General features: G+C 37.8%; 1 long non-coding RNA gene across 1 annotated transcript in view; it reads left to right on the forward strand.

Annotated features, from left to right (window-relative positions):
- The first annotated feature begins 565 nt into the window (after window positions 1-565).
- LOC141520049 (uncharacterized) overlaps window positions 566-25722 on the forward strand; it is a 48451-nt gene continuing 23294 nt past the window's right edge. Inside the window, exon 1 of the long non-coding RNA XR_012477529.1 lies at window positions 566-636. This is a non-coding gene — a long non-coding RNA (uncharacterized LOC141520049). The remainder of the gene's footprint in view (window positions 637-25722) is intronic.

Here is a 25722-nt window from a genome sequence, read left to right on the forward strand (position 1 = left end):
AATCAAATTATAGAGGAAACAATGTCCCCTACAAAAATTTGAAACAAAATTGACTAATTTTATAGTCATTCATCATTTATTGTCTTTTGGGTAATAATTAATAATAATAATAATAATAATTGATTGATTCTTGTCCTTCAGTTTTTGAAGACCAAAATGACATCACTATAATAGTAACCAGCATCCACATAGTACACTTGACAAGTAATTAATTTGATCTTCACATCAACCTTGAGAGAGGTAGGTGTTACTGGCAGCTGGGTGGCACAGTAGATAGAATGCTTAGTCAAATCATGAGTTAGTTCAAATCATACCTCATACACTCATTAGCTATATGAGCATGGGAAAGTCACCTAAAAACAACCAAAAAAACCCTCTCTTTGCCTCATTTTCCTCATTTGTAAAATGAGAATAATAATAATAATAGCACCTCTCTCCTATGGTTATTATGAGGATTAAATGAAATTATTAGTACAATGCTTCCTGCATAGTATATACTACATAAATGTTAATATTGTTATGACTATCTTACAGATGAGGAAGAAAGTATAATCTCTGCCTTGGAGAAACTGAATGAAGGAGTATGAGCCCCATCCAACGAACTGCAATCTAACTGTAGAGAGACAAGACTGAGTTGTGAGTTTTGCATCCATCCTCTTTCCACCCTTGGCTCAGGATACCATGTCTTAAATGCCCTTCATCATGATATATGTCCCAGGTGCCTTGGTGACTCAACTGGGGTTGTAGGTTGAGAAAAAAAAAAACAATATGCTGAGTGGGAGGCCACCTAAGCCTACAGTGAGTGAATCATCTGCTGCTGTTGGCATTTACTGATTTAAGATGAGGATCTAATTTCTTCTTTCTTAGAGTTGCCCCCACTAAAATATAGGCTGAGATTTGACCAAGAATCACTAAAAATAAATATTTAAACACCACAATTGTGCTGCTGGGCTAGCCAAAGAGGAGGCATCTGAATCATTCTGTCTCCTTCAACCCCCCAGGGACAATAATAATTCTTGGCACTCAGCCTCCTCCACCCTTCACTCTAGAGAACAGGAGTAGGGGAGGGTAGCAGAGGAAAGGAGAGAGGATAGAACTCTGGTTTCTTAGCTTTGAGAGATACCTTATTAGAGAAGATTCTGTTAAGGATTTTTTAAAAAATTAACTCATCAATCTCTACTTCCTGGTTGTCTGATAAAGCATCACTTATCAAAAAAACAAGAGAATAAAAGAGGAAAAAATCTCTTCCCAGAATGATTTCTTCCTGTAAAGCTCCCATTTAAGAATGCTTCAGTCTATCTTATCAGGGTCATTGGTATGCTTCAGTCATCCCAGGCTGCTAAGCAAACCTGGGCCTACTAATGTTAGGGAACACAAACAAATTCAAAGTAGGAATCATAAGATGAATGTTCATGCTACCTCCTGGCCTTCGAGGTATGGTGTGATGGCAAGAAGACTGGCTTTAGATCAGTTAATCAATAAGCATTTGCTATGTATATTGGTCTCATGTTTCAGGCACTGTATTGAACTCCAAAGATACTAAAACAAAAAAAAATTTAATTTAACAGTTTCTACTCTCAAGGAACTTGCTTATATTTTTGTGGGGAGAGAACAAGCCTGCATATGAGTAAATATAGACTATACAAGATAGTTAAATATAAAGCAATTATAGAGAGAGAACAATAGCATTTGTGAGTAGGAGGGATTCAGAAAGTATGCAGAAGGTTCTTAAAACACATTTTGAAGAAAGTGAATGAGGAATTCTGTGGGGCAGAGTTGAGGAGTGGGGAGGCTTCAGGCATAAGGGCTGAAGAGAGATGGGAGAGGAAGTATCATGTGGGAGGAATATAAAGAGGGCCACTGGGGCTGGATTGTGGGAAGGGAAATAATGTCTAACAAGATAGGTTGGGGGCAAGTTGTTAAGGACTTTTCCAACCAATTAGGTGGGCTATCAATGAAATTATCTAGGTGAGAGATCATAAGGGCCTGAACTAAAATGGTGGCTGTGAATACAAATCTTGGTTGAATTCCTGACTGTGCTAGTCATTATATGTATGACTGTCACAAAAATTTCCTGGGCCTCGTACTCTTTATCCGAATAGTGAGGAATTAGACTAAATAACCTCTAAGTTTTTCTTTGCCCTCTAAATCTATGGTCTTATAAAGGAGCCAGAAGGGGATCTGGTTAAATGGATATTTCCACTTCGAGATTTTCTTCTGTTTCCTTAACTTGATCCAGCTCAATGCAACCTTTATCTAATTTAGAAGATTTTTCAGAAGTTGCTTATTTTTAAAAAGCATTTTCCTTATTACTTGAAGCTTGAACAAAGACTCTTAGCCTTCGGAGGCCGGGTCATTATATGACCAGATACCTCTGAGAATTCTACTTGATTCCCGTTCTCATCCTCAAACATCTCCACAATTTCTCCCCCTTTTCCCCTTCTCCCTCCCCTCCACCCCCATCTCTCCTCTCATACAAGCTCCAGTCTAGATGGGGATCTCATTCTCTCTGGCCTTGATTACCATCAATATCTCCTAGTTTATTTCCTTGGGTCCAGGCCTTCTCCTATCTGATCTATTCTTCACATAGCTAGCAAAATAATCTTCCTAAAGTACAGATCTAATCCTGCCATCCTTTCCTCAAAAACTTTCAGTTGCTCCCTATTGCCCCTGTAGGATAAAATACAAACTTCTCAGCCTGACATTTAAAATCTTTTTTTTTTAGGTTTTTTTTTTCCCAAGGCAAACAGGGTTAAGTAGCTTGCCCAAGGCCACACAGATAGGTGATTATTAAGTGTCTGAGATCAGATTTGAACCCAGGTCCGTCTGACTCCAGGGCCAGTGCTTTATCCACTGTGCCACCTAGCCACCCCCTGACATTTAAAATCTTACAAAAAAGGCTCTACTCTCCTTTCTAGAAAAGGAATAGTACCAACAAGATTAATTATTTCACATTGCTTTAGTTAATCTTGACTAGTCACTGTTCATGATCCTCAACATTTCATCTCTCTCACCTCAGTAAATGGACACAAGCCATCCTCCAACCTGTGAAGCTGTTTCCCCCTTGTATCTTCTGTTTAGAATCCTTATCTTTTTTCGCCCCCCCCCCAAATAAGGTATTTCCTCTGGTATACTGTTGGTCAGTCATTTCATTTGTCCAGTTCTTCAAGATCACATTTGGTATTTTCTTGTCTAAGAACTGGAACGGATTGTCATTTACTTTTTCAGCTCATTTTACAGATGAGCAACTGAGGCTAACAGGGTTAAGTGACTTGCCCAAGATGACAGAATTAGTAAATGTCTGAGGCCAGATTTGAATTTAGGAAGATAAGTCTTCCTGAGTCCAGACCCTGACCTCTAACCACTGCCTGTTCCTCTAGGAAGTCTCTTATTCTTGGGTTATTTTCTTCATATACATTATATTCCCCCCTTTCTCTCTCAAATTGAGGGAAGGTATTGGGGAACCATTAAATGAAAGCTCTTTGAAGGCAGGTAGGATTTCATTTTAGTAGGGTCTTTTATTCCCAATATTTACTCTCATCTACTACACACAGTAGGTCTTTAATGAATGTTGGTGCAATTGAATTCCCCAACTTGTTCTATTACCTTTTTTTTTTTTTTTGCAAGGCTTTCCCAGAGCCACACAGCTAGGTAATTATTAAGTATCTGAGGCTGGATTTGAACTCAGGTACTCCTGACTCCAGGGCTGGTGTTCTATCCACTGCGCACCTAGTTGCCCTGTTCTATTACCTTTGATGATTGACTTCCTGAAGCTTCCCTGCCTCAGTTTCTCACCTGGGAAATGTTCTATCTCATTGAGTTGGTCCATGATTAAGGGCTCTGACACATTTCCACATAGGGAGTTTCCTCATTATAATAAAGTCACAGATAAACTCCGATCTAGCAATTTACCTTTTTTCTTCTGACAGTTCAATCAGTGACTCATCTTTTCTGTCTGGATGCTATCCTGTGTGGGCTGAAGGCTTTAGACCTAGGGAACAGAAGGCAGGGACACAGGCTAAGGCAGGGCAACAGGCTAACTCACAGGCACTAGGAGCAGCCCCCTAAGAAGCTTCACCTTAATCTTCAGGACTCATCCAAAGATTTAAAAAACCTAGATTCTTCCTGCTTAGTAAGAGAGTTTTTAAGGGAATTTAAAAGGGACAGTCCTTGGAAACAGGAGTCCCTGAGAACTTGAGGATTATTCATAAAGTTGGTCTGACTTAAAGGGTATTAGGAAGACTTCTTTTGTGGGGGGGGATTTATCCTCTCATTTCACAATTAAAAATGAAGATTAAAATTCAGATATCCCTAGGAGAGGTAACACACCCACTGAAAATCATTCCCACTGAAGTTAAAAATAACCAAAATCATTTTCCCAATAGAGAAAAATAGCCATCAAATCTGACTAGACAAATGAAAAAGTGGTTAGAAAGAGACATAGAAGCAAACAAGTTGACATTTTTTTAGGTTTTTATCTTTTTTAATATCTGAAAATAGTGTGGGTGTTAGGATTTTATGAACTGATTTATTATAAAATTTTGTTTCTTCTAATTTTTTTAAAATGACAACATACTAGCTGTGTGGTTAATGGGCAAGCTATTAAACCCTTTTTGCCTCAGTTTTCTCATTTGTAAAATGAGCTGGAGAAGGAAATGGCAGACTACTATGGAATCTTTGGCAAGAAAACCCCAAATCAGGGAAGAATCATATGAGACTCATCAATAAACAAACAAAACCTCCTAAGTTTCTAAGACAAATTTTTTTTAAAAGATGCCAATGACTGAAGTCAGACTTTCTATAGAGAACTTGGGTGGGGGAGACATTGACCCAGAAAGCAGGTCAGGGTGCCCATGGTATAGAAAGAGGATGGGAACACAGACCAACTTCACCAACTTCACAATTTTTCCTCCAAAGGACAACCCTGATACTTAATCCAGCATCATGACACATTGCCCTGGGGGTCAGGAAACCTGGATTCCATCCCTGGCTCTGGGGCTCAGTTTCCTCAACAATAACATTAGGGAATTGGATCAGGTGACCTCTAAAGCAGCTCTGATGTTTTATGATCCTTTGAAAAGTAGAATTCTTCAACAGACATACTCAAAAATGCTGAGGAAATGAGCAAGAGAGCTATAGGATTTTTGGCAGTATGTAGAATAGGAGATACAAATGCAGTATTCAGAGTCAAGAAAAAGCCTGGGTATAAATCCCCTCAGAAACTTGCCAGCTGAGTGATACTAGGCAAGTTATTTAAAATCCCTGAGCTCACAGAAGTTTTCCTCTTCTGTAAAATGAGGATAATTATGCCTTTACTGATGGAAAAGCACCTCAAAATAGTGAATTGTCAGAGTCATATGAGGTACATATTTTCAGACATGTCCATTTGTATTACTCAAATATACCTATCTCCTATATAGTCAGGTTCTAATGTGAGGAGAATAGTGACAATAATGTTAAAAAATCACCAATAAAAATTTTTAAAAGGAAAAATACTTTTAGCAACTTCATCACAGATTTGTTATAAGCTCCATAGAAAAGACTGGAAAGGATCTCAGAAGCCCCCTCCTTTTGTAGATACATAAACTGAAGCCCAGGGAAGTCAAATGACTTGTCCAAGATGAGACATCTTAGAGGAAGGATTTGAACCCAATCCTCTGACTCTTTCCACTATATCATTCTCAAATGAAATAACATATAAAGTATGTGCAAACTTTTAAGTACTATGCAAACATTAGCAACTTAACATTATCGTCTCTTCATAGAAAAAAAATGCAAAAAAGGAGAAAAGAAATGCAGTTACTACTAAATGAGCAGATTCTTATATTCAGGGTCCATTGGTTCATTGAACCAGAACTTTCTAATGCTCAATCTTGAGTTTGTCCTTTTATTTACAAAATTGAGTGTAAAGGCCACTTCAAGACTGATATGCTAGAGAGTTGGTATTTTTAGATTTGATGATAACACCTCTTGGAAAAGACTTTTCTTGAAACAACTTTCAAGAGTGCTAAGTTAAAACTCAGAGGACCCAGAGGGGAATACCAGTTTTATGTATTACAGGGTAACCACAGGTAACTTATTAAACTCTCTGAACTCAGTTTCCTCCTTAGTCAAATAAAGAAATAAGACTAAATAGCTACTAAGATCCTTTCCCACTCTAAATCTATGATTCTATAATGCTAAAAAAAGAAAAAAGTACTTTTGATGAGATATTGCAAAAGGAATATCCTTTGTCAGACCCTGTGTCCCAATTTGGGGTTTGGAAAGTATGGTGGCTGTAGTTAATAACATTCCAGGATTTGCCTTCTCAGCATCTTCTCTCACACAAATATATGAGACACCATCCAAACCAGTACATGGTTTGCTTTCAGCCACCATCTCTTTCCACTTCTACAAGATGGCCAGTTTAGGCTGGGTTTACTGAGAGACAAGCAAAGCATCGACTCTCCAGTGGAGGGCCTTTGCTAAAAGAGAAGAGTTTTCAAATTTTTCATGAGGCATCAGTTGGCTGTTGAGTTTCAGGAAATGGTGGTTTTGAGGCATTCCGGGAGGATGTTGCATCACAGAAGTCCATCTATGTTTTGCACTGATAGTAAGAAAGAGCTTTTCAGCTTCTATGGCTATGCAGGAGAATGAACAGAAACCTTGTTAAGCACTTGGAAATTATTCTTGGGGAAAATGCAAGTTTAGTGATTTGAGAAGAGTTCTACTTGGGATCATGGAGTCTTGGATATAGATTTAAAGCTGCAAGGGATCTTAGGAGTCACTAAACCCTCATTTTCAAGTTCAGCAAAACCAATCCATTCCCTTAGAGACCCAGAAAGATGAAAGTACCTGCCCAGAGTCAGACTTTATCTAGAGAGCCTTAGTCTCTCAGAGAGTATCTTATTCTATACTTAGCTAGATGTCCAATAAACATTTGTCCCATTAAACTCATCCACTTGTAGTCTGAGCCCCAAGAGGCATCTCCCTTCTGGAGATGTATAGGATCACAGGACATAGAAAACACAATTGTTCTTCTTTATATGAACATACAGACTTATATATGAACTTCATATGAACAATTGTTCATATTTATATGAAGCCTTAAGGTTTCCCAAGGACCTTTCCCACAAGTGCCCTGATAGAAACTCTAAGTCTTCTGAGTTATGTATAAACCTTGCAAGGCTCAAAGTTCTCTTCAGCATCAGCTTAAGAAAGAGGATTAGTCTTCATTCAGAAAGAAGGGCCAGATGCTTCTAAGTTATAAAAAGTTAGCTCTTTATAGGCTAAAAGAGCTTCCCAAAGGACAAGTACATTCTCTCAACAGTCTGATGGAATCTGCAGACTGGAGCTGAGAACAAACTATGAAGCCGTCTGCCTCTGAAATAGCACATGTTTTACAACAAAGATTACACTAAGAAAATGCTGGAACATTGTACTTCATTCTAAAGGCTATAGTAAACTCCTGAGTCTTGTTTTTAGGCCCTCCACGATCTGGCTCAGCCCTATCTTCCCAGCCTGAATTTACATTACTCCCCCCTCAGACAGTCCACTTTCCAGCCAAACTGGCTTATTAGCTAATCCCAAACACTGCGGGATATTCATTTATTCATCCATTCCCATGCCTGGGATGTTCCCTCCTCTTACTTGCACCTTTAAGAATTCTGATTTTCCTTCAAGTTTCATTGAGGGGTCACTGCCTCCTCAGAGCCTCCCCTGATTCCTTTTGTTGAAAGTGTTCTATACTTGCTCATTACATACATTAAACAATTATGTATGGTTCCCTCTTTTTTCACCATTACTCACTCCCTACACATATGTATGCATCACAATCTTTTTCTTTATCACTCCTCCCCACTCCACTTTGTCACCATTAATGGAAGATTCTTGAAGGCAGCAAGGTTATTTTTATCTTTATGTATCTAGTGTCTGGTATATGTCAAGCATTTAATGAGCAGATAAATATTGAATTGTAGAATACCATATGTCCACTGTCAAAGGGAGTCTGGAGACCAGGGATAGAGGACCTTTTTTCTGCCAAGGGTCATTTGAATATTTATAACATATTTCACAGGCCATACTTGGTCAAACATTTAATTAATTCAACCCTAAAAATACTCTTAGATTTGTTGAATTTCAAGTCCCCCCTGTGGTTGCCTTGGCAGCACCAAACTAAATGATTTCTCAGACCTTAGATAAGTTGGATATTCATATAGCTGTTAACTCATAGAGGTGGAAAGTGTAGCATGGATGAAGTCTTGAAGACCCAGACAGGCTCAAGAACAAACTCAGATATATGGTAGCTATGGAACTCTATGTGAGCTTTAGGTTTCTCATCTGTACCAACTTGGAGTCAGGAATACCTAGATTCAGATCCTACTGACATTGACTAGTTTTGTGAATCTGAGCAATCTCACTCTCTCTGAACCTTAGCTTTTTTAATCTGGAAAATGGGTTTAATAATAGCAGTTCCCAGAGTTTTTGTGAGAATCAAATGGGATGCTGAATATAAAGTTCTTTGCAAGTTTTAAAATGATAAACTATTGTTAAATATTATTATTTGGTCCAGCACTTTCATTTTACACATCAGATAATGGGTGTCCAAAAAAGTCAAGTGAAAATGAATGAATGAATAAATGAATGAATAAAAAAGCATTTGTTAAGTGCTTGCACTATGCTAAATAAATAAAAGGAGGCAAACACAAAAGTCAAGTCAATCCTTGTCTGCAAACTTATAATGTAATGGGTGGGGGTAGCCAGGATGGTATATTTTGAACTGAAAAGTTATAGGAATTGGTGAGTAAATAGGGGGAATAAAGTGGCACATTCTTTCTAGGAGCAATGAATAAAGTTGATTTGTGTTAAACAATCAAGTACCCTGGAAGTCGGGTAACCCTAGCTACAAACCTAGTATTCTTGAACCCAGGTCTCCAGGATTCCTTTCAACTATATGTCTGCCTCCCAATGAGAAGTCTGTTCATTCACTGGGATTAATATTGGAATATGGTATCCTTCAACTAGAAATATGGTACTAGTAACCTACCATCAGAAGGGAATACTCCCTGAGTGACTCTCCAAATAGTAGTGATGGATTAAATTTGAGCCACTTACATCATACTGCCCAAGCTCCCTTGTAATCAGTGAAAAGAATCCTTGATAATTCCTTAGAGCAAATTAGTGACCTTGTGAGTCACTGTGTTTTAAGTGTACATGTATATTAGGGACAATCTGCTACATTGACTGTCCTGTCTGTCTTTTTAATATTATAATTTCATTTCTTGGAATCTTGAATATGAAATGCCCCAAGAAGAAAAGAAACCACAGACACAGGAGATAGCAAGAACTTCAAAGACAAACTTCAGCCCATAGAGATAAGATAACCTACAGTACTTACTTTCCAGTTCAAATGAGATAATGTTTTTATAGGACTTCTCTCTGAACTTTAAAGTATTGTGAAAATATCAGTTATTATTATACTTTCATCATTCTGCCTAAAGCTGGCCCTTTTCAGAGGTGCACTCTTTGGTCATAGAAGAGAGAAAATCTCCCTCCTCCACACAAGGATCAGACCCTTTGACCTCATTAGCATTATGGTCAGAGGGGACAACAAAGCAAAGTTGGACAGGGGTCCTTTTCAGGATCCAGTAAAATAGAGACTACCTGGAAAGCCACATGGATTCTTCCAGCACTCACAGATCTGATTCTCACAGACCCCAATGTTTCATATGTTTTCCACCCAATTCAGGCTTCACTCCATGTTGCCATTAAAAGCACTGGAAAGTAAACAAGCACAGGATAGATGGGAACTCACAAAGCCCAGCCAGGAACCATTAAACCAATTGTTTCATACTAACCCCAGAGGTGACAGAGCCTGGGCATTGAGAATTAGACCATATGTCTTAAAGAAAAGAAATGTATGAAGTCATATGTGTCGGTTATTCCATGAACATTTCTACCTGAAGGAGGGAGGGTGTGGTTCCACCAATGCCAATTGGTGTAGCAGGAAAGGAACCAGATTAAGATTAAGAAAACCCATGTTTTATTTCTGCCACTAATTTGCTATATGAACTTAGAAATTATTTAACTTCTTTGTGCCTCAGTTTCTTCATCTGCAAAATGGGTCTAACCAAATTTCCCAGGATTCTTGAGAGGGTAAGACAAGATAGGATGGGAAGAAAAAATATGAGATATTATTCTAAATTTCTCATTTCCCATCTCAAGGTTAAGTCATTTCTTATGAATAACTTCCTGAGTCATCTGTTGCACCATCCACTAAGAAACAAAGCCACAGAGTTGAGTCCAAAGGCAGACTCCCTTCTGGGACTTAACTCCAACAAATTCTGAAGGAACCATCAAAGAGTCTACCAGGATTACCAGACCATGGTTGAACAGATGTTAGGTCAGCAGTGGCATTTCCCTCTTTTTATTAAAAAAAAAATCCTTTCCTTGGCAGCCGTATTTTACTATCAAACTGAAAAATGACATTTTAAAATAAGGTTTTAAAGGAAATTGGAAATAGCTGAAGGTCAGAAAATTCAGGCTTAGGGCTGCCAACCCAGCATCTGGTTCTCCTGTCTGGGTCAATGCCATATTAAAAGCCTTTAGTTCATGCCATTTGGGGATTAACTAAAAGAAGGAAGGTCTAGAAAAATTAAGATTTAGGGATGAAATGATAGCCACCTTCAAGTATCTTAAGGGAGCTTACCTGATAGAGGCATTCAACTTGTTTTGCTTGGTCTCAAGATAGCAGAACTCGAATAGGTAGAAATTGCAAAGAAGCAAATATAGTCTTGATTTAATAAAAATATTCCCAATAATCAGTTACCCCAAAGAGGAATGGAATGTCTCAAGATGTTATGTATTCCTCCCTCCCTGGGGACCTTCCTGCAAAGGATGAACTGGGTAAATTTTTCAGTTATACTGCAAGAGGAATTCTTGTGGACATAGGTTTGCACTAGATGGTCCCTTAAAAAAATTCCTCCCAAGGGAAGGTCTGAAATGCATTCATCCTTTGATTTAATGTTACCTGCCCATAAATAGTCAGAGATCTGGAAGTCTTAGGACTCCTGAAAACTGTCCTAGTCTGAAAACTCTCTATTTCTTCTTAGACTGAAATCTTTTTTTTTTTTTTTTTTTTTTTTTTTTGGTTTTTGCAAGGCAAACGGGGTTAAGTGGCTTGCCCAAGGCCACACAGCTAGGTAATTATTAAGTGTCTGAGACCGGATTTGAACCCAGCTACTCCTGACTCCAGGGCCAGTGCTTTATCCACTATGCCATAGACTGAAATCTTTAGGAGAGGTCTCACCTCATCTATAGCCCTAAGATCCTCAGTAGGAATGTGAAAGTAGGTAAAATTTGTTTCCAAGGTCCACCTGCCCATGGGTGAATACTCATACTTTTAATCTCATAAGACTTCCCATTCACTGTGTCATCCTCTTCATCTAGGCTGGTCTCTCCTAGCATTGCCAGAACTCATCTCTTGCTCACTATCTTTACTTTTCCTTGTTGACACTTTACCCAGAGACATTAATGCATGGTTGGTAAACTTGTGAACTGATCCAATCATTCTGCAATTCAATTAGAAACCATACCTAAAGGAATTTAAAACTCTGCATATCTTTTCCTTGCTAGATCTGCATACCAAAGAAATAAAAAAGGTGGGAGGGATAATGAAGGACCTATATATACAAAAAATATTCATAGCAGCTCTTTTTGGAGTGGCAAAGAATTGGAAATTGAGGGAATGCTTATCAAATGACTTAGCAAACTGAAGTAAACAATTGTGTGATAAGAAATGATGAACAGAATGATTTCAGAAAATCTGGAAAGAATCACATGAACTTTACACTAATGTAAAATGAAGTGAGTAGAACCAGGAGCATGTTAATAATAGCAATATTGTATGATTGTGAATGACTTAGCTATTATGAGTAATACAATGAATGGCCCAAGTTTAATTCCAAAGGACTTGTGATGAAAAATGTTATGTACCTCCTGGAGCCTGAAGGCAGATCAAAGCATACTATTTTTTTACTTTTTTTCTTTTATTTTGTTTTCTTTCACAACATATCTTAAATGGAAATATGTTTTGCCTGATTGCAACATATAACCTATATCAAATTGCTTACAATATCAAGGAAGACACAGGGAAGGGAAGGAGATAATTTTGAACTCAAAATTTTTAAAAATGAATGCTAAAATTATTTTTACATTGGGAAATTTGTAATGGGGGGAAATATTATTTTAAAATATTTAACCCAAAGAGTGTCTCAGTCTCCTAGACAGTATCTTATTCTAGAGAAACTACACTTAGATGCTTAGATACACTTAGATGGACAAATATTTATCCAGTTGAATTCATCCCATATAAATTAATAACTGACAAAGTTTATACAGTCCCTTATGGAAAGAGCACTGGTTCTGGAGACAGAGGACCTGGGTTCAAATCCCACCTCTGATTATTATTGATTTTATCATTAACTGTGGGACACTGAGCAAGTCACTTAGTCATTTAGATCTTATTACCTTCATCCATGAAATGAAGAGGTTGGATTCGAAGGCCTGTAGGGTCTCTTTCATGCCAAGATCTATAATTTCAATATTTTCCTAGGGGCTATTTTTATTCAAAGAAGCAAAAATTTTCTATGAATTCAAATGAAGAAATACCTAAAACAACTAGTACAGTGGAAAAAGTGCTATATTTAGAGGCAGAAGGTTTGCATTTGATTCCTAGCTTGGCCACTTACTAACAATGTGACCCTAAGCAAGTCATTACAGTACTCTAGACCTCAGTTTCCTCTTCTGGAAAATAAAGAAGATGTGACTAGATGACCTTTGAAATCTCTTCTAGTTCCAAATCTATGGAACTTCTAATAAAACTCTACAGTCTGGTCTTTCTTTTGCTTTTTTGTTAACCTGACTGCAGTTTAATCTTCATTTGAGAGTAGACTTATGAAAATGACTATTATAATTTATCTCATCATCTTCCACCTAGAGCATCACATAGGAATCAAAGGATTTAGAATTGGAAGAAACTTTAAAGATTCTAATCCCTTCATTTTATTAGATGAAGAAACTGAGGAGGCCTAGAGAGGTTAAGTTACTTGTCATTAATATTTGTCTGCTCAAACATGAGGACTGATCTGAAATCTGTTTGTTTTAAATATTATAAAAATAATATACTAGCCATTAGAATCTAGCACTCAACACAAGAAAGATGCTTGGGACTTGATTTTACATGTCAGGAGGCCCTTAAATTTCTTTAGACCTCAGTTTCCTCACCTATAAAATGAGGAAGTTGGACAAAGTGATCTCAAAGGTACTTTCCAGTTCTACCAGTTGACTTGTATATAATGTTAGAATCATGTTGTTATCTCTTTTGGACCCACATGCGGGTGCTTATTAGCATTCCTAATTCCTTCATCTAGCCAAACAATACTTGCTCAGTATGATAAAAGTCAAAGAAGTCAGCACTGGAGGGACTACCTGTGGGAACACAAGCAGACTAAATCACTGTTGGTAAAGTTGTGAACCACTCCAACAGCTCTGAAAAATAATTGGAAATCATGCAAGAAAGAGATTAAATTGATTATAATCTTTGACTCAGTGTCATATCTCTTAAGGAGGTTAAAGAAAGAAAGAAAAACTCCCTATTTATCAAAATATTCAGTGACACATTTTAGAGACAAAAAAAATTTTAAAAAATATAAATTCATTCACGGGGGGAATGGCTGAGCAGATTTGGGCATAAGAAGGTAATAGAACATTATTGTGTCTAATGACGGTCAAATGTGAAATCCTGAGAAATATGAGAAAACTTATATGAAATAATACAGAGAAAAAAAAAGCAAGGTGAAGAAGGCAATACACACTAAGACCAATAATATCTGTCCAATACAGAACAGCAAAGCACATGAAGACTCTTTTCTAGCAATATCTCATCCCTGCATTTACATTATTTGCTAAACCTGATCTAAATGTGATAAAAAAAAACATTCCTTTTGAGGAGATTCCATTTTACTTTTCTTCATCTTAGGTTGTTATAGTCACCTAGTAACTCCTCCATTGCCACAAGAGTATTTAAGCACATTTTAAATGGAATAGAAAGAGGAAGTATGGAATGACTAGAAAGCCAGCTTCTAAGTTAGGAAGGCTTGAATTCATGTCCTGCTATTGATATATACTGATATTATAGTTCTAAGCAAGTTACTTGGTCTCATGCTAGTTAACTTTATAAGACTCTAAGTTACAGAGGAAGTATTGACTTTCATTGGGAAAATGAATGAATAAATGTATGAAATAAAAAGCATTTATTAGTTGTTTTAAGGTATTTTTCAGTAGTTTTAGTCATGTTTGACTCTCTGCTACCCCATTTGGAATTTACTTGGCAAAGATCCTGGAATATTTTGCCATTTCCTTCTCTAGCTCATTTTACAGATGAAGAAACTAAGGCAAATAGGGTTAAGTGACTTGCTTTGGGTCACACAGATAATGTGTCTGAAGCCAGACTCGAACTCAGGAAGAGGAGTCTTCTTGACTCTATGGCTGGCACTTGATTCACTGTGCCCCTTATTAAGTGTTTACCATGTTCCTAACTAAGGGTCATTCTAAGGTACTATGCCTACTTCCAAACCACATAAAAGGAAGAACTCTGTAATGACTTCTGTGATGGAAGAACCTGATCCCCGACTCAGAGTATGTCCAAATTATTCTGTGATTGTCTCTTGTGAATATACCGAATGAAGAAGATTATATAGAAAGTACTAACAGGTCAAATCAAGTTCTATTTCTTGATGTGAACCCCCAGGCAGGGTCACTATGTGGCTTGTGAACATATTAACAGCTCTGTTTCATGAATATTGAGGATGGACTGGGTTAGGCCAAACCCTTCAAAGATTGGAATCCATACCAAGATGTCTGTCCTAGTGAAGGGTAGCTAGGTGGTACAATGAATAGAGCACCAACCCTGGAGTCTGGAGGACCTGAATTCAAATTTGACCTCAGATATTTGATACTTACTAGCTGTGTGACCTTAGGCAAATCACATCCATGGTCATCTCCAGTTGTCCTGATTCATATCTGGTCACTGGACCCAGATGACTCCAGAGGAGAAAGTGAGTCTGGTGATTTAGTACAAACCCCTCCCCCCCCCAAAAAAAATCCAATTCATGTGCTTGTCATGGCAACACCTCCCTGATGTCATGGTCTTCAAGAATGAAGGACAAACAATACCCTAATGAAGAGCACAGATCCATGGAGCCTGTAGGATCCAACTCAGCACCTAGAATCCTGAAGTGGGAAATATTGCCAGCTATGTTGGATTAGGAGAATAAATCTAGAATCATGCTATATATAAACCTTGGGCTAAGCACCAGTGATACAAACATAAGCAGTCAAGACAGCCTCTGCCCTCAAGGAGCTTGACAGTCCAGTAGAAGAATATGACACAAATAAGGCAGTTATGGAGGAGAATTTTGGTCAAGGAAGTCACAAGGACAGTCACTGCAGTCACGGGGAAATTGATTGACATGCCCCTCTCCAGGAATGATAGTAATGATCTGATTACTACTCTCAGAGCTAGAATCAGAGGGAAAAAGGAACAAATCAGGGACTACATTAAATACTTTACAAATATCATCTCATTTTACTCTTCTGTAATTGGATGTTTTATTATCTTCATCTTACAGACAAATGGGGGTTGAATGAGTTCCCTAGGCTCACCTCATTTTATTCTTCTGCAAGGTTGGATGCTCTTCTTATCTCCATCTTACAATTGGGGAAACTGAGACTAATGGAGGTTAAATGAGTTACCACAGTCAGGATCTCAGGAGAGATTTGAATTCAGGTCTTCCTTACTCTGGGTCTTGCATTCTATCCTAGCTGTCTTAGAGGGAAGAGAAGATCTAGATCAGCATGAAGATGGCCAGGAAGTATTGTCCAAAACTGGATCCAGTTTAGATGTGGTGAATGCTCATCCATCAGATGCGCAGGACCCTTAGTTGGAAACTTGAATTTGGAATAGGAGCTGGAGGCTAGAACACCAAAGCCTGGCACTTGACAATGGCTGGGAAGTGAGTGGTAGATTTGGGCTCAGGCTAGATAAATAATTGTATTTATACATATATATTGTATGTATTCATACATACATATATACATATATGTATATATATGTACATACACACACACACACAGATACCTAGGGTTCAAGGGAGGAAACTTGAGTTCCAGATCAGAAGCTGAAGTAGGAGCAATGATTTTGGAATCAGGAAGATAGGAAAATTATGGACTCCTTTCTAATGTAGTTCTTCCCACATGTTTCTAGGTAAATTCCTTGATTGCCTTTATGATTCTAAAGTTCCCTCCACAGTGTGGGAGCTTTGACTGATATAGGGAAATTTTTCACAGGAAATTCTTTGTGTCGATGAAATCACAGGTCTGTTTAAAAAAAAAATTGATCAGCAGTAAAAATGTTTTTTTTATGTTAATTTGAAGATACTTCTTTGCCTGGCTTCCTTCTAACCTTGCTCTATAGGGGTACAACCCAGGACCAATCCATTTCTTAGGCTGCTTCATTTCTCCTCCTCCCTTTTTTACCAAAATCTCAAACTCCTGGGAAGCTCACATGCTTCTCCCACAGATCTTATTCCTATCCACACTCTAGCTTTCCCTTCCCCCCACAAAAATGGCTTTTGCACAAGTCTTTCCAGCACCCCCATGGGCTGCTCTCTTCCTACTTCTTAGCTGCTAGAGAAGGTAAGTGAAAGAGGTCAGAAAACTCAGCTCTCTTCTTTTCAACCTCAGAGACGAGTACCTCTTCTCTTCCTTTATGGAAGCTGAGGAGCCAGGGACATAAGAGAGGAAACTGAGGTTTGCGGTTTCTCTAACATACCAGTTTCCCTTTGAGTGATATGTTTTCTGATCAGGCCCCAAGCTGCTGGAACATCTTGTACCACCCCTGAAGTTGCTGTTGGACTCAACTGTTGCAAGAGGGGACAGGTATTATTGTAGGCTGAGGTTACCAAAAATCCAAACAAAACAAATTAAAAAACAAAAATTAGGTCAGAAGTCAACATCCTCATAAGATGTGAATGGCTTCTATCATAACAGGGCAACTATATTAATCCTCTGCTTTTCTGCTTCCTTTACTTCTTTGGGGCCCATTTCCTCCCTTCAGAACTGCCCTTGATGCTCATTTAAATTGAATTCATTTATAGGGAAATTGGGGTAATGGGCATATACTGTGATAAACCTGACTCCCTTCAGCTCCCCATTATTCCATAGCTGTGGTGGCCTCTCAGTCCTTCCATTCCCCACCAGTTCAGCAAATAACCTGAATGAATGAATAGCATCCCAGGCCCTCAAGAAAGGGCAGGCAGTGAAGCTTACTGGAAGGTAGTGCTTGCTTGCATTATAGATCTCCCTGCCCTTCATTTGGCTCACTTGAAGATAGTGCTCATTCACAGATTTTGGACCAAACCTCCTCTACACCTCCTCCCATCCCAGCTGAGATTCCTTTGGCTCTGGAGAGAACCAGGAGACATTTAAGAGTTGACAAAAATCTCTGCTTCCCTCCCCCCTCCTCCCCAGTGCTATGGGTTTGGCACAGTCACAGCAGCTGAACTGAGGTCTTTCTCTGCTTAATTTCTGACCCCATCTGCATTTGTAAGGAACACTATTCCCCATATGTTTCTAATTCTTTACACTCAACTCATCAAAATGCTGCTGGGTAAGGAGAGGAACTGCCCAAGGGCCCAAGACATTTACTCAAGTTTTCTAATTTAGACCCCCTTGCTCTTCATTTTGTGTTCTCTGGAAGAGGCCAGGCCCAACTGGGAATAGTTTAAAATTCAAGACCCCAGGAAGTTTGAATAAAGGGGCTTAGGATACTTTATTAGAGCCTGTGTTATATTTAAAAGAAAAAATAAGGCTAAAAGGAAAAAAAAAACAGAATGTCCCCCTCAAGGAGACCCAGGACTTTTTTTTCCCTTTGTCTTTAAACAATTTGACTGGTTTAGTTTGGAATCATAGCACCAGTTTCTGGGTATTTAAATTGGGCTCTTTTGTCAGTGTAATTGTTTCCTTTCAGGCTCAAGGCCTTCTCCTGGCTTCCCTAATCTGGGGCTATTTGTCATTGGCGATTGTTATCTAGCGGGTCCCAGAACTGGAGGTAATTAAACTTTGATATATGGCTGTCAAATTGATTTTTTACAACAACAGTCTAGTAATTGCAGTCAATAAAGGCCTTTCCCTGCATTAAAAAGGAATTGGCTCAACTGGAGGTTTTAAGTGAATTTGTAACAATAAACCAGTGACTTCAAAGCTGTCAGACCTCCGGGTTTGGTTGGGAAAGACTAAGATGCCTGTTTAGTAAACAAATAAATTCAGAAGTTCTGCATTTCTAGCTGATATTACTAAATAACGTACCATTTCTTGACCCCTGTGGAGAGCCCAGAGCCTCATTTAAAGGAAATAAGGCATTGGCAAGTCAACTTAGGAAAGGAAATGGAACAGCTGTAGAAAAATTGATCTGGGCCCCTGCTATTGTACCCTCTGCCCTCACTCACCCAGTTAGAAGTTTATAGTATAGGCTTACAGTTATACCCCCATTTCAAGGCAATGTATATATTCAGATAGACAGACAGACAGACAGACACACACACACACACACACACACACACACACACATACCCCTTTGGAACTGGACATTGGATTATTTAGTTTAGTTCAACACATAGAGAACTGGCAATTTTTTTTTCAAACTTAAAATTACGTCTTGGATAGGGAACAAGATCTCCAGGCCAAGATTACAGAACAAAAGGGGAGGAGAAAGGGCTTTGTGGAGTCTGCTTCACTCACCAGTTTTTTGCTGCTCATCAGCTACAAACCATTCCTCACAACTAAGGGGGTAAGAGAAAACAGGATGTGATGCACTAGAAAGACTACTAGCTTTGAAGAGGACCTGGCCTTGAATCCTGGTGATCTTCCTTACTAGTTATGTGACATTAGATAAATAACACTTTCTCTGGCCTCAGTTTCTTTAATGAAGGGGCTTGAGTCACTAATCTGAGTTCCATCTTCCCACAAAAGATCCCCAGTTCTTCTTCCCAGAAGGCAATGCCAAGCTCAAAAAAGTCACCAAATTGGTATATTTTTAGATGGAACCTATTCTTGGGGTCTGGCTTCTCTATGGTATTTCTCACTAGGCAATGGCCAGGGAGACAAAGGTTATGTTTCTAAGTCTTCAAATGGCAGTTAAACAGCTTAGCTACTATTATTAACACTTTATCTTAGGGAAAAAAACCACCTCTTTCACCATTTTAACAGTATCTTATTGGCAGTGGGAAGTTACAAGACGTTTTGGAGATGGGGAACATTCAAATCTTTGCTTTAAAAACTTTCCTTCTTGGATAACTTTTTCATTAATTCCACTTTCTGAAAGTAACTGAAACCTGACTTTCCCCTCACTGACCTCCAGTGATGGGAAGCCTTTTTGTCCATTCTCTAGTTCTCACAGGATTGATAGGATCAGCCTTCTTCCTGATATTCATTCTATTGTTGCCCTAGCTCTTTTTATTCTTATTGCTTGACCAAATCACTTTATCTTCATTGTTATTTTGACTTCCTTGTTATTTTCTTATTTTGCTTTATAATTTTGGCACCTAGCTTACTGTGTTACTTTTTACTCCTTCCTTTGTCATCATCCTCAGAAATTTAAGTTACACAATACATGTGTGTGTTTACACACCTGTATTTATATATATGTGTGTGAAGAAAGACAGAGCAAGGGGGAGAGAGAGAAAGCAATTTTTTAGGGCTTTTTAAAATTTATCTATTTAGTATTTTATTTTCCCCCAGTTATATGTAAAAAGAATTTTTAACATTTGTTTTTAAATGTTTCAGTTCCAAATTCCGAATTCTTTCCCTTCTTCCTCCTCACCCCTTCACTGAAAAAGCAAGTAATTCAATGTAGATTATACATATGTGGTTAGAACATAATAGTCATGTAAAAGAAAATAGTTAAAAACTCAAGAAAAATAAAAGAAAAAAGTTTCAATCTATGTTCAGACGTCAGCAATTCTTTCCTGAGGATGAAGAGCATCTTTCATAAGAACTCCAGAGTTGTCTTGGATCATTGCTTTGCTGAGAATAAGTCATTCACAGCTGATCATCCTACAGTACTTCAAACAAAATGTACTTTCTATACAACACATTTTACTTTGTATTAGCTCATGTCAGTCTCTCCAGGTTTTTCTGAGAAGGACTGCTCTACATTTATTATTGCAGTATAGCATTCCATCATAATCAGGCCATAGTTTGTTTAACTATTCCCCAACTGATGAGCATCCCCTTAATTGCCAATTCCTTGCTACCAGAAAAGAGCTGCCACAAATATTCTTGTACATATAGGTCCTTTTCCTTTTTGTTTTTCATCTCTTCTGGGATACAGACCTAGTAGTGGCATTACTAGATCAAAGGACATGCATGGTTTTATAGCCTTTGGGGCAGAGATCCAGTTGCTTTATAGAATGATTGAATCAGGAGAGAAAAAATTTTGATTGTGAGACATGGGAGATACTGGCATAGAACTGCCCAGCATGGATGGTATGCTGGCATCAAAGAAGGTGCTATAAGCAAAGCAGAATTTCTAAAACTTAGAAGAAATGTGAGATGTACAAAAAGAGATGTCTCTGCTCCAAATATCCATATGGAATATTTGTGCCTGACCTATGTTAGAACCTTCCCAGCTCATGGAGGTCTGATCAGTCACAGCTACAATGTAGCTTGACCTCAGCATAGTGACGTCATTTGAAGAGGACAATATAGTCCTCTTCAAGAATGAAGAACAGCAACCAGTAGAGAAGGGTCCTGGACCTAGAGTCAAGAAGATTCATCTTCATAAGTTCAAATCTGACCTCAGAAAGATAACAGCTGTGTGACTCTGGGCAAGTCACTTAACCCTGTTTGCCTCATTTGCTCATCTGTAAAAATGAGCTAGAGAAGGAAATGGCAAGACACTACATTATCTTTGTCAAGAAAACCCCCCAAAATTATTGAATGTGACTGAAATGAATGATCAACAACACATATATATGCAAATACAGCATACATATACAAACACAGATACATATAAACATATAATGTATGTTTATACTCATATATGTAAAATGCCAGATATATATATATAATATATATATATATATATATATATATATATATCCACCCACCCACACAAACACACACACCTGATGTTACAACTTGTCCTCAACTTCTCAAATGTCCTCAACTTCTAAAATCCTGTAACCTCCTCCTCCACTCAATATTAACTATCCACGATTTGGTCTCATCATAAAACTTACCACTACTTAAAACCATTCGATTTCAAAAATTAAAATTGCCAAAATTTCTCTTTCACATATTCTGTACTCCCAATCTCTCACTCTCCCTTACTCTTTCCATACCTACTCATATTAACCATGAGTGCCTCCATTCTCTTTATAACCCCAACCTGTCAACTCTCTTCTGGCCTTACCTTTCTTTCTTTCAAATCTCTTCCCCTTCAAGGATGCTTTTATTTGATGGCATGGCCTCCCTTGCTATTCTCCATCTCCCTACTCTAGGCAGATTAACTGGCTGTCCCCCAAGCCAGGAATTCTCTATCTCCTTATTTCAATCTTCTCTGACTTCTTTCAGTTCCTAGCTAAAAATCTATCTTCTTCAAAAAGTCTTTCCTGACACTTTTTAATGTTAGTTTCTTTCCTCTATTTACAATTTTTCTTGTCTACATCCCAGAGTTGTTTCCATGTTGTCTGCCCCATTGGACTGTGGACAAAATGTTTTATTATTTATTGATATTGGTTGAATCTAGCAGTATGTGGCTAGAAATCCTTTGACCCAAAGCTTACTGTAGAAGTCATGGTGACCTCAGAGACCCTCCAGGGAAGCCAGAGATGACTGCAAAGAAAACTTAAATCAAACCTAGGTACAGAGTCCACCCAAAACACTTCCAAAGCTTTTGACTTTGTCCAAATTTTGTTGACTCTTTATACTTACATGCTGTTATATATCTCAAGTGACTTAGCAGGTGTGGATACAGGTTACTCAGTTTTCACCCTTGCTTGAACTCTATATAATTTAAACTTTAACAGAGATCAGGAGGGAGACATCTTTTTCTAGCTCTTTTCTCCCAAATGACTTAAAAATGTTTTGACGTTTGGGGATTTTTTTTCTCAACCAATAGTCCTTTGAGAACAAAGACTAATTTTTTGTTTTTCTTTATATCCCCATGCTTAACAGAGCATCTGGTAGATGGAATCTGTTTAAATGATTGATACTGATTTGACTTGTTAGTCTTTAACCTTGGATAAATCCTACCATTTATTACTTTCACTTTTACTCCCAAGTGGTGGAATGCTAAGGTTAGGGACCTTTAAAAATATTTATATAAGCACTTTTTTGTTACAGCAAAATAATTGAAAAGGAAATTTCCCATTGGAAAGAAAAGTACCCACTGATTTGGGAACAGATGGATAAATTGGGGGGTATCTAAATGTGATGAAATATTTTTGTCCTATGAGAAGCAATGAATATGAAAAATTCAGAGAAACTTGAAAAGTCTTTCATGAACTCCACAGAGTGAAATGAGAAGGAATTGAAGAGTAAATTGTGTTATGATCACAAGAATGTAAAGGAAAACAACTGAAAAAGAACTCAGGAAATTATGAAGTCATGCTCTGAATCCAGTACAAAATTATGTTATTTAGCCTCAGCTGGACCTTCACTGTCACACCACTGTCTTTTTTGTATCTTTTTTATCTTTTATTAACTCTCTACTCCATGCTCCCTAATAGTTATTTAAAACCTCCAACTATCTTTCCTCTCCCTTGCTCTCAGCTGATGACCTCACCTTCCTAAGAAAGATTGACACCATCCAATGAAAAATCCTTCATTTCTCCTCTTACTCTAAATCTTTCAGTATTCTAACCCATTTTCTCTTCTTCTTTCCTTCAGTCTCAAAAAAGAGATGCTACTCATCCTTTCCAAAAAGTTCCACTCCACCCTTAACTGTAATACCATTCCTTTCCAGACCTTCCTCCATCAATCATCCCTTCTCTCACAAACTCCCTTTTTCCTTCATTCCCTAAGTTCTTCCCTTCAATTTATGAACATGTACTTATGTCTCCATAATCTGAAAAAAGTTTAATCTCAGTCTTTCCCTTTCCCCTCCTTCATTGACAAGCCTTCTAGAGAGAGTAGTCTAGAAGTAGCAGACAGAACCATTCTGGCTTCTGTCCTCACCACTCAATTGAGTCATTAATGACATAAAGTCTACCAAATCCAACAAGCCTTTTTCCTGTTCTTATTCTCCTTAGACTCTCAAGTGACAGTGCATACTATGGGTCATTTTCTTTTTCTTGATACTCTGTTCCCTTTGATTTTCATGTTATGATGTTCCTACGGTGTACTCCTCCTACTTCTCTGACCATTCTTTCTTTTTAAACATGGGTGTACTTGGGGTTTTGTCCCTATTTTCCTTTTTTTTCCTTTTATTCTTTCTCCTTAATCATCTCTATGGTTTTCATAATTTCATTTATTACTTCTATTCAATACAAATTTATGCAGATGACTCCTCCCAGATCACTATTTCTGCCCCTGGTCAAGACCACAAGTTGAGAGGTCAGAGGACCTGAGATCCAGTTCTGGTTCTCATCATCATCATAAATATCACATATGCATATTTGTATATATTTATAGTTTATATAATATCTTATAAATGATAGCTAATAATAGCTATTGTAATTCCATATTATGTCATTGGTTGTTCATTAGTTCAATCATTTCTGATTCTTGTGACCCCATGGAACATAGGCCCTTCTATCTTTCACTATCTCAGGAGTCTGTCTAAATTCATTTTTCCTTGTTTCCAAGACACTCTCTATTCATCTCATCCTCTGCCATTCCCTTGTCCTATTGCCTTTAATCTTTCCAAACATCAGGCTCTTTTCCAAAGAATTCTGTCCTCTCATTTTGTGGTCAAAGTGTTTAAACTCACTTTTGACCTTCCAAGTGAATAGCCTGAATTAATTTCTTTAATTGATCTTCTAATTGTCCAAGTGATTCTCAAAAGTCTTCTCTAGCATCACAACACAAAAGTGTTGATTCTGCAGCTCTCACTTTTCCTTTAGTTAAACTATCCCAGCCACATATGTTGCTACTAGAAAAATAATCGTTTTTACTATATGGACCTTTGTCTTCAAGATGATGTCTCTGCTTTTTTAGTATGTTGTCATATGTTATAGCTAACAATTATAATACTGCTTGAAGGTTTGTAAAGTCCTTTACAAATAACATCTTATTTTATCTTCATATCTTTGAGATGTTAGTCTCCTTGTTACAGATGAGAAAACTGAGGCAGACAAAGATGAAATGACGGGCCTCACATTTCTAGTACATATCTTCCTCTATCTATAATCTTCCTGATTCTGAGTCTGGCACTCTATTTATTCACTCTGTCAACTAGTTGTCTCTATCTCACTTAATACATCTATGTCTGTGAACAAGATATAATCTCTCTGAAACCTCCTCAGGTTCATCTCAGAGATGAGGAGGTTGAACTACATTAACTCTAAGCCCCTTCAAAATATTTCACCTCCAAATTTCTTTTTTTGTTGTTGTTTTTTGTTTGTTTTGCAAAGCAGTGGGGTTTAGTGACTTGCTCAAATTAACACAACTAGGTAATTATTAAGTGTCTGAGCTAATGTTTGAACTCAGGTTCTCCTTGACCCCAGGGTTAGTGCTCTATCCACTGCACCACCAATCTGCTCCCCACCTCCAAATTTTTTTTTAGATTTTTCAAGGCAATGGGGTTAAGTGGCTTGCCCAAGGCCACACAGCTAGGTAATTATTAAGTGTCTGAGGTTGGATTTGAACCCAGGTACTCCTGACTCCAAGGCCGGCGCTCTATTCACTGTACCACCTAGCCGCCCCTCCCACCTCCAAATTTCATGAAGCTTTCCCAGAAGTTCTAGTACTATATTTTGAAATGCCTGTTGGTTATTTCTACTTGATAAAGATATTCCTGGCATTTCAAATTCAACAGTTTTAAAACCAAATGCACCATCATGTTTTCATCTAATAGAATATAATACATGTGGAACTATGAATTCCAATGTTTGAGAACCAATTTGGAACCATACCCCAAAATCACTAAATTCAATAAAACAATAAATATTTATTAAGTTCCTACTATATATCAGACCCTATGCTAAGTCTTGGGGTTATAAGAAGAGGTAAAAGATAGTCTCTGCCCCCAAGGAGATTACAATTTAATGAGGAACAAAAGAAACAAACATATACAAATAAGCCATATATATGGCTTATTTGTATATATCATATATATATATATATATATATATATATATATATATATATATATGGGATAAATGAGAAATAATTGAGATGGAAGGCACTTGAATTAAAGGGTTGGAAAAGACTTCCTGTAGAAAATATTATTTTTTAGCTAGGATTTAAAGGAAGTCAGGGAAGGCAAGAGACAGAGATGAGGAAGGAGAGTTTTCCAGGCATGGGGGATTGCCAGAGAAAATGTCCAAAGCTAAGAGATAGAGCATCTTGTTCATGGAATAGCCAGGAGGTCAGAGTTGCTACATTGAAAAGGGCACACTGGGGAGTAAGGTGTAAGAAAAGTGGAAAGGTAGGAAGGAGCTACCATATGAAAGGCTTTGA

This window comes from Macrotis lagotis, chromosome 4 (assembly GCF_037893015.1).
Source record: "Macrotis lagotis isolate mMagLag1 chromosome 4, bilby.v1.9.chrom.fasta, whole genome shotgun sequence".
Lineage (NCBI taxonomy): Eukaryota > Metazoa > Chordata > Mammalia > Peramelemorphia > Peramelidae > Macrotis > Macrotis lagotis.